This window comes from Schistocerca piceifrons, chromosome 1 (genome assembly GCF_021461385.2).
Source record: "Schistocerca piceifrons isolate TAMUIC-IGC-003096 chromosome 1, iqSchPice1.1, whole genome shotgun sequence".
Taxonomy (NCBI): domain Eukaryota; kingdom Metazoa; phylum Arthropoda; class Insecta; order Orthoptera; family Acrididae; genus Schistocerca; species Schistocerca piceifrons.
The window spans coordinates 25,227,771-25,237,980 of NC_060138.1; the positions used below are offsets into that span (position 1 = coordinate 25,227,771).

General features: G+C 48.1%; 1 pseudogene; it reads right to left on the minus strand.

The window, feature by feature from the left end:
• Positions 1-2,089: 2,089 nt before the first annotated feature.
• On the minus strand, positions 2,090-2,207 carry LOC124723115 (annotated as a pseudogene).
• Between the last annotated feature and the right edge of the window lie 8,003 nt (positions 2,208-10,210).

Here is a 10,210-nt window from a genome sequence, read left to right on the forward strand (position 1 = left end):
TTATATTCAGAAAGCACCCTCTAAATATCAAGTTACAATTTATTCAGAGGCAGGAAGAACAAATTTTGACAGTATGAGCTTTCGGGCTGAGAACCTTGCCGCTCCCTTTTAACACGGCCGTAGTCACGACCGCTCACAACAACCTCTGAAAGACTACACTGGTGCAAATCTGCAACACACCAGATTACTTTAAACTAAAAATTTTAACAACTCACAGAAGCACACAAACTATGCGCCCCATAGGAGGGATGGTAATGGTACAAAACACTAACATTAGAAAAATTAACTTGCCACCGAAGGTGCAACTTGATTTAAAAAAAAAAACTCTTACGGTGGAAGGGTGCCAACTTTATATACTAAAATGACCATTTAAATAAAAACCCATGAAACGCAGTCTTACATAAAATATTAAAACATGCTCTACATTACACATATACCGACTCTCAAGATGATAGGCAAGATAAAAACATATTTCAGGAATTCTATAAATTCGTTAACACCGAATCCGACAAACATGACAGAGGCAGCTATTAACGTATGGCAGACCGACAGACAGACAGAAACTGCCTAACAAATGCGGACAGGAGACAGACGAGCAAGCTGGGGACGAGAGAGTGACCAAGAAAACAAGTAAATGAACATATCACGAATCACTTCTAATAAACTGCGATTTCTGGCGAAGACCTGGCGCAGCACCCCCAAAACGCTCCCCCGAACCGTCCGCTACTAGCCGCTTCAACGGACGCAGGAAGGCGCGCCGTCTCACGACGTCGCAGCTCGCCCCGGCCAGACCGATGTCGTGGTTTGATTCCTGTTGCTCTCGTATCGGCCTCGAAGCCACTACCCCTCGCTATACGGCGCGGCGCACTGGACCGACGTGGCGACCTCACATGCGCCGACGCTCAAGGCGGACAAGTCATCTGGTGTCTCAGTCGCGACCGACCAAACGATCGATCCAACCGCCAATGCCCATTGTCTGAGCAAACTCGAGCAGACCGGCCGGCTAACACATACTAGCACTCCGGACGACAGACAGACACTGACTGCCCCACACTGACCCGGCTGACCAACTGACCAGACTCGCCGCCTAGCGAGCTCATCGCGCTCCTTCACTGCACGTGAACAGGCAACCTTTCCGCTTTCCCACCAGAGGGAGACACCAAAGCTGCGATTGCCACAGCGGCGCCACCGCCAGAAACGGAGGGCGACTGCTTCACACTACGCGCTGCGGCGCGCTCTTCCAAAGACCAGTTTTTACCACGGCTCAGGCATGTAATAGTATGATATACATGTAGTAGCACATGAAATGTGTTTCACTCAAATTGATTCTGCATTATTTCTCTTCTTAATGTCCTTGACATTAATGCTATCTAGTATTTTACTCGTACTGTAATTAATTTCCGTATTTAATGTGTTAAATAGGGAAAGTTTAATTATAACTACCCGGTATACACATTTCGATGTCAAAATGGCAGTTTGCAATTTGATGAGCAACAGAACGACGTTCCTGACAACCTTTGACGCCACTGACACCCCTCCTGACGATTCAACCCCTCTCTAAGGACATCGTGGTGCTGCAACCCCATCGAATGTGATCTGATCCCTCTGGAGTGTAGCGCGACCCCAATTTTTGCTGTGTCATATAGGGCGGCACCCCTACGTGCTGTTCAAAACGATGAGATATGAACGTGATCCGAAGCAGCAAAGGGTGGTTTGTGCTTCTTCAACAGTCCTGTGGCTGATCACGAGGGTTGAGGGAGTGGGGCCGACATCGACATGTTCATGAATGAAACAGCAAAGGCTGCATGCCTATGAGATGCCCCCCAGTTTGGCAACACCCTCGGTGCCTTCTGCATAGCTTTACTGAAAACTGAACTAAACTCCGTCCGAACAGGCCTTGGAAGGTCCAACGGTACCGACCAGCCGCCGTGTCATCCTCAGCCCACAGGCGTCACTGGATGCGGATATGGAGGGGCATGTGGTCAGCACACCGCTCTCCCTGCTGTATGTCAGTTTCCGAGACCGGAGCCGCTACTTCTCAGTCAAGTAGCTCCTCAGTTTGCCTCACAAGGGCTGAGTGCGCCCCGCTTGTCAACAGCGCTCGGCAGACCGGATGGTCACCCATCCGAGTGCTAGCCCAGCCCGACATCGCTTAACTTCGGTGATCTGACGCGAACCAGTGTTACCACTGCGGTAAGGCCGTTGCCTATATCTTTACTGAGCTCTTAAAAAATCTGCCCGTACAGAGACAAGCCTTGACTGATTCCTAGGTGCCTGTGGGCAGACAACCTCTTCACACATTTCTGTTGTGGTATATTACTGCTCTAGCGCATGCTTGCATGTGGAATCTGTGTGGTATCAAAAGGGTTGCCTGTCCGCTGGTGCCTAGGAATCGGTCAGTAGTGATCTCTGCACAGGTAAATCTTTAAAGTTTTCAACAGTGGTGTGCAGGTGGCATCGACGATGTTGCCGAACTCTGGGACCTTAGAGGGAGCCTTTGCTGTTTTATTTGCACACACGTGTCACTGTGTGCTGGGCTGAAAAAAGAGTAATTTACCTTTGCTGCTCCGAATTGCTTTCAAATTTTGTCGAAGGTTTTTGAGGAGTTCCACCCTGTCTACTAGAGCAAACATTGCCGTCGCACTACACTCCAAAGAGATCATATCACTTTCAGTGGGGCTGCAGCCACGCGATGTTTTAGAGGAGGATTCAGTCGCCTGGAGTTTGTCAGCAGTGGCAAAGCTTGGCAAGGGCGTCGTTCTCTTGCACAACGCACTGAAAACTGCCGTTTTCGACCGCGAAATGTGAGTAAATGAACGTTCCAAGGGAAGAGGTGCTATCACTGGCACCCTTTATGCCACTTCCCGAGCCCTTTTCGGGTCGATTCTAAGTCGCGGTGTCTCAGAAATGTTTTCCCCTGCCACCCATAAAGAAGGGCGTGATCTGACGCTGGCCACAGCGGTTCTGACCTCCATCGCAGGTGTTTCAAGATGGGGAGGCATAATGTTGCATGGGCGTTCTTACCTCGAAAGATATGGCCAAGCTCAGTGCGATACGTCCACGATGGCGTTCGGCGTAAATGTTTTGAAATATGGTGCCAGTGTGACGTCATTAACCACCTTACACCTCACACGAACTTCTGAGGTGTACCTTGTTTTCCAACGTGTCGACACCTTACTGTTTGAGCGCTTCGCTGACGGCACAGAACGCCAAGCTTTTGCACCTTTACAGAAGAAGGCTGTAGGCACCTTTCAGCCAAATGTCAATCTTCTACATCGCAACGGAGGAATAATAAGTGACTGCAAAAAAGTGACCCTTTCGTTCTGCGCAGTGTATAATAGCGAAACAGTCTGTATACAGAATGTAGGTAGCGTTATTGTGCTGAAATGGCAGTCATTTGAATATCGCAGCATGTAGTGGGGCTACACTTGGTGCTAGTTTGACGTTCGTTGCATGCCACCTTCTTCATGTTGCAACTTAAGGGGGAACGACAGGGTGAGTGTCGAAAAAGCTAGAAATCTTTTCTATTACAGAATTCAAATATATGTAGATTGAAGAATTATTCTCCAAAATACTATGGGCGAACTCCAAAAAGTAACAATTCTGTGAGCGTTTGAAGATAAATCAAACGGAGAACGGGACAGTAATAAACACAAAACGCCATTGGCACAAGTCGTTATCGATGCCATTTGCCCTGTTTATACTTACGTGAGTAAACATGATTTGCTGGAGTGTTGTATGAGGGATTGTATTCAAAATATGAAGGAAAGTTTCAATAGTGCCATTTGGAGGTACGCTCCAAAAATAACATGCATCCGAAGCGAAATTTTCAGAATTGGTTCAAATTTGGCCGTATGTCTTTTCACTGTAGGCCACACCGCACTGATGCACGTGGGAAAACACCCTCCAAATCAAAATCGGCGATGAAATGCGCCGAGTCTGTGAAGACAGAGAAGCCAGCGGCAGTGCGCTCAGCGACGAAAAGGGCTTTGAGGACGAAAATGAGGTGAAAGCAGCAGAAAGCGGCCATCCACTAGCCGGGGAGGTAGTTGTTGCGGACCAGACATCGATGATATCCCGTAATATTCAAGCTTTGACATTCTTTTTTATATGATAAACACTTGTTAAATACGTTTTTCTCAAAACCATCTTTCTTGGCATGGTTGTCGTCGACCACGCTCAAATTTTCATCCGATATTAATGATTTTTGATCTCCCTTGAAATAAACTGAATTTACTTCAGTTCATCATGGCCGATTTTTTCCGGCCAATAGGGAGGGGCACCAAAAATTACCATTTTTCTCAAATATCTATAATTTCGCATTTCTTATATTTATTTTTCATTTTTATATAATTTCTATTTTTTTCTGCAAACCTCTACGATGAACTAAAATTACATCTTTAAAGATCAGGGTGATATGTTATTTTCATGTTTCAGTTCAGATGGCCACAACTGGAGTTACAGCGACAGCCGTCGGTCTACCTTCTTTCAGAGCCATCTCGGGAAAATTCCAATTACACAGTGAAAATAGACGGAAGAGCCAAATAACTGGTACACCTGCTTAATATCGTGTAGGGCCCAAACGAGCACGCAGAAGTGCCACAACACGACGTGGCATGGACTCGAGTAATGTCTGAAGTAGCGCTGGAGGGAAAAGACACCATGAATCTCGAAGGGCTGTCCATAAATCCGTAAGGACACGAGGGAATGGAGATCTCTTCTGAACAGCACGTTGTAATGTGTCCCAGATATGCTCCATAATGTTCATGCCTGGCGAGTGAGGCGGCCAGCGCGAGTGTTCAAACTCAGAAGTGTGTTCCTGGAGCCACTCTGTACCTATTCTGGACGTGTGGGGTGTCGCGTTGTCCTGCTGCAACTGCCCAAGTAAATGGGAATGCACAAGGGACGTAAATGGATGCTTACGTACATACCACCTGTCAGAGTCGTATCTGGACCTATCAGTGGTCCCGTTTCACTCCAGCTGCACAGGTCCCACTCTATTACAGAGACACGACTTGCTTGAAGAGTCCTCTGCTGAGATGTAAGGTCCACGGAGTCGTGAGGTTGTCTCCATACCCATACACGTCCATCCGCTCGATACAGTTTGAAACGAGACTCGTCCGACCAGGCAACATGTTTCAAGTCATCAACAGTCCGATGTCGGTGTTGACAGGCGCACGCGAGGCGTAAAGCTTTGTGTTGTGCAGTCATGAAGGTTACCGAGTGGGCCTTCGGCTCTGAAAGCCCATATCGATGATGTTTCGTTGAATCGTTCGCGCGCTGACTGTTGTTCACTGCTCAGAATTGAAATCTGCAGCAATTAGCGGAAGGGTTGCGCTTCGGCCACATTGAACGATTATCTTCAGCCGACGTTGGTCCCGTTCTTGCAGAATCTTTTTCTGGCCGTAACGATGTCGGAGATTTGATGTTTTACCGGACGGTACACTCGTGAAATGCTCGTACGGGAAAATCCCCACTCCATCGGTACCTCGGAGATGCTGTGTCCCAGCGCTCGTGCGCCGAATGTAACACCACGTTCAAACTCACTTACATCTTAATAACCTGCCACTGTAGCAGCAGAAACCGATCTGACAACTGAACCAGGCACTTGCTGTGTTATTTATGCGTTGGCGACCGCAGCGCCGTTTTCTGCCTGTTTACATATCTCTGTATTCGAATACCAGTTTCTTTGGCGCTTCAGTGCGTTGGTACTTTTCAACGAAATATACCAATGAAAACTACATTGTATGCTTTATTCATTGCAGCAAACTCCATTTGTCTACTACATTGTAGTACGGAGAGAAAAACCGTGAATTGGAGCGATACTTTCGTCCACCACGCTGTCGTTCCCCCTCAGAGGAGCGGCAGTGGACGACTGGACCAGTAAGTACACAACTAGCAATTAAAATTGCTACACCAAGAAGAAATACAGATGATAAACGGGTATTCATTGGACAAATATATTATACTAGAACTGACATGTGATTACATTTATACGCAATTTGGGTGCATAGATCCTGAGAAATAATAACGGCCTCGATACGCCTGGGCATTGAGGCGGACAGAGCTTGGATGGCATGTACAGGTACAGCTGCCCATGCAGCTTCAACGCGATACCACAGATCATCAAGAGTAGTGACTGGCGTATTGTGACGAGCCAGTTGCTGAGCCACCATTGACCAGACGTTTTCAATTGGTGAGAGATCTGGAGTATGTACTGGCCAGGGCAGCAATCGAAGATTTTCTGTATCCAGAAAGGCCCGTACAGGACCTGCAACATGCGGTCGTGCATTATCCTGCTGAAATGTAGGGTTTCGCAGGGGTCGAATGAAGGGTAGAGCAACGGGTCGTAAGACATCTGACATGTAACGTCCACTGTTCAAAGTGCCGTCAGTGCTAACAAGAGTTGACCGAGACGTGTAACCAATGGCACCCCATGCCATCATGCCGCGTGATACGTCAGTATGGCGATGACGAATACACGCTTCCAATCTGCGTTCACCGCGATGTCGCCAAACACGGATGCGACCATCATGATGCGGTAAACAGAAGCTGGATTCATCCGAAAAAATGACGTTTTACCATTCGTGCCCTCAGGTTCGACGTTGAGTACACCATCGCAGGCGCTCCTGTCTGCGATGCAGCGTCAAGGGTAACCGCAGCGATGGTCTCCGAGCTGACGGTCCATGCTGCTGCAAACGTCGTCGAACTGTTCGTGCAGATAGTAGTTGTCTTGCAAACATCCCCATCTGTTGACTCAGGGATCGAGACGTGGCTGCACGATCCGTTACAGCCATGCGGATAAGATGCCTGTGATCTCGACTGCTAGTGATACGAGGCCGTTGGGATCCAGCAGGGCGTTCCGTATTGCCCTCCTGAACCCACCGATTCCACATTGTGCTGACAGTGTTTGGATCTCGACCAACGCGAGCAGCAATGTCGAGACGCGATAAACCGCAATCGCGATAGGCTACAATCCGACCTTTATCAAAGTCGGAAACGTGATGGAACGCATTTCTCCTCCTTACACGAGGCATCGTAACATCGTTTCACCAGGCAACGCCGGTCAGCTGTTGTTTGTGTATGAGAAATCGGTTGGAAACTTTCCTCATGTCAGCACGTTGTAAGTGTCGCCACCGGCGCCAACCTTGTGTGAATGCTCTGAAAAGCTAATCATTTGCATATCACAGCATCTTCTTCCTGTCGTTTAAATTTCGCGTCTGTAGCACGTCATCCTTGTGGTGTAGCAATTTTCATGGCGAGGTCCGCGGCGCGACGATGCTACGGCGACGCAGCCCTCGTCGCTAGCCGCCTGTTGTGTGGCTGGCGAAGCTGTAGGACAGCCGCTGTCGCCCCCTGCTGCCCCCTCCTCCCCCGCCACAGCCATTGACAGAGCTATGGCCGCTCCTTGGGTTTCAGCGGTCGGGCCGGGCGCTATCCAGTGACGCCGCGCCGCCTCGGCCTGCTTTTAGCGAAACAGCAAACCTCGAGCGGCGCCCGCCGCCTGACTTACAACCAGCAGATTCCAGTCCAGGCCGGCGTAGGAGAATTCCGTCGCCAGTGTCTCGCAAAGGAACTGAAGCAGAGGAGACCCCACCGCTTTCCCCGCCACCATACTCTGCACCAGAGTCCTGCGTTCAGCTCCAAAGCTTTCTGCCGTGTTTTGCGTAATGAACGTATGCGTCGTTGTCACCGGACTCATGTCTGCCCTCGGTAGCTGAGTGGTCAGCGCGACAGACTGTCAATCCAAAACGGCACGGGTTCGATTCCCGGCTGGGTCGGAGATTTTCTCCGCTCAGGGACTTGGTGTTGTGTTGTCCTAATCATGATCATTTCATCCCCATCGACGTGCAAGTCGCCGAAGTGGCGTCAAATCGAAAGACTTGCACCAGGCGAACGGTCTACCCGACGGGAGGCCCTCGTCACACGACATTTCATTTTCACCGGACTCATCAGCAGAAGCAGCATTTCCTGAAGATGGCGACCAGTTGGATCGTCGAAATATCGATTCAAGTTGATTTTGGTATCCGGCAGCAAACCCGAAGAGACTTTCAAGTAAGTGGAGTGCTTTGCGAAAATGCAGACGCCCCCAGACGCGGTCCCAGGGCGTTAGTTACTCTTCAAGGAAGTAACATGTAACTGCGGGATTGGCTGGGTGGCTTTAAGTGGGAAAAACAGTGTCCCACACGACTCTTTAAAACACCATGTGCTTAGTTTCTCAGCCAGACGAACTGGGCGCCGAATCCGCGTCCGTCGACTCCAGCCTCGGTCCGCATCCGCGTAAGTCTGCTCTCTCACTTTGCGTGCCTCAGTGAACAATGTCACATTCATTATGTTTTGTTTTGCAACTAAGTTGTTGCCTTAAGGTGTTGCTAATGTTTGCTACTGTGGTTAGCAGCCACACCTTGGACTTCTGCACTGGCTTCTGTTGTAACATCGTTATTCATGCTTTTTCTGTTGTGACTTGGCAAGACAGCCAAGCCACTACGAGGTGAAGCCGAAAAGCACGCGTTTAAGCTCACGCAGGATGGCGTGAGGTCTGGAACAGGTAAGGGAATTTATAGTAGCAAAGAACGTAAGTAACTACTGGAATACGTAACTTCAATTCATAATTGGTGAACATCTGTCTGACGGTACATGCATCACAAGATAAATAGCAATTGATAATGGCGCTTTGCTAGGTCGTAGCAAATGACGTAGCTGAAGGCTATGCTAACTATCGTCTCGGCAAATGAGAGCGTAATTGGTCAGTGAACCATCGCTAGCAAAGTCGGCTGTACAACTGGGCGAGTGCTAGGAAGTCTCTCTAGACCTGCCGTGTGGCGGCGCTCGGTCTGCAATCACTAATAGTGGCGGCACGCGGGTCCGACGTATACTAGCGGACCGCGGCCGATTTAAAGGCTACCACCTAGCAAGTGTGGTGTCTGGCGGTGACACCACATTTTCTAACCCTAGAAGTAGCCTCCAGTGTATTAGTTAGTCCTGTCTGGAACAAACAACTACTTCAAAACCCTGTTTGTCCGACAGTCTCCACAACGAGTTCCCTACCGAGTCTCACCACCTGCATTCCTAGTAAATGCCTCTACTAGTGATGGCTTAGATAGAAGAAAACAATTAAATGCCTTTACTGCGAATTGTCCTTCCGCCTTCTGCTCTACACCACTCGGGAGCGCAGACTGACCAGCAACCCCTTTTTCCCTCTCCCACCTAGGTCAGAACACGACAACATGGAAAGGTGGTGTGCGTGTGCGTTTTTTAGTCCTGGGTACTTAACTTCAGAGTATGTGCTTAGTATTTCAAGGTTATAGATTCTTGAAAAATCTGAAAAAGGTTATTTGCTAAATCAATCTCTTCATTTAAGATGATGTGGTATGATTTATGGTCGCGAATGAAAAATCTATAATTATCGCAGAAACTACATCTTAATTCCCTTGTGAGGGTGTAGAATATGGAAGTTGGTTTTATGTCTGTAAAGGAATGACTTTTTTGTGATAGGTTGGCAGTAAAACTGGATTTACGTATATTTATTAAAAAGAGCGGGTCAGTGTACCCTTTGTATCGGATTTCAAAGTTTCTTCTTATTTACCCAATGCAGCGGCAGGAACCGGAGCACAGCTTAGTGTGTAGGTTGATAACTAAACTGCGTGAAACCTCTCCGGAATGGACAGAGAACTTTTAAAAAAGGAAAAAGCAAAGAAATTCATATACACATAATTTTTTTTATTTTCCTAGTGACACTTTTTGTTGATGGACATTTGGTTCGTTTCTGCCTTTTTGGTTTCAAATTTCTGCGTTGGTTGTAAACGCAAAAAAACAGGCTTATGCTTCGTCAATACAATAGTAGTGCAACTACCATGTGACCAGATGAAAGGAAACAAAATGTCTCTGAGCACTATGGGACTTAACACCTGATGTCATCAGTCCCCTGGAACTTACAACTACTTAAACTTAACTAACGTAAGGACATCACACACATCCATGACCGAGGCAAGATTCGAACCTGCGACCTTTGCGGTCGCGCGGTTCCAGACTGAAGCGCCTAGAACCGCTCGGCCACAACGGCCGGCGAAAGGAAACACCGATGCAAACTAGAAACAGGAAGAACCGTAAGTAACCATTTATTTACATAAAATGCGAGACGAGTAATACATATCAAAAGAAAAGTGTGTCATAACCGTATCATTATACTCGTACATCCCAATGATGATGC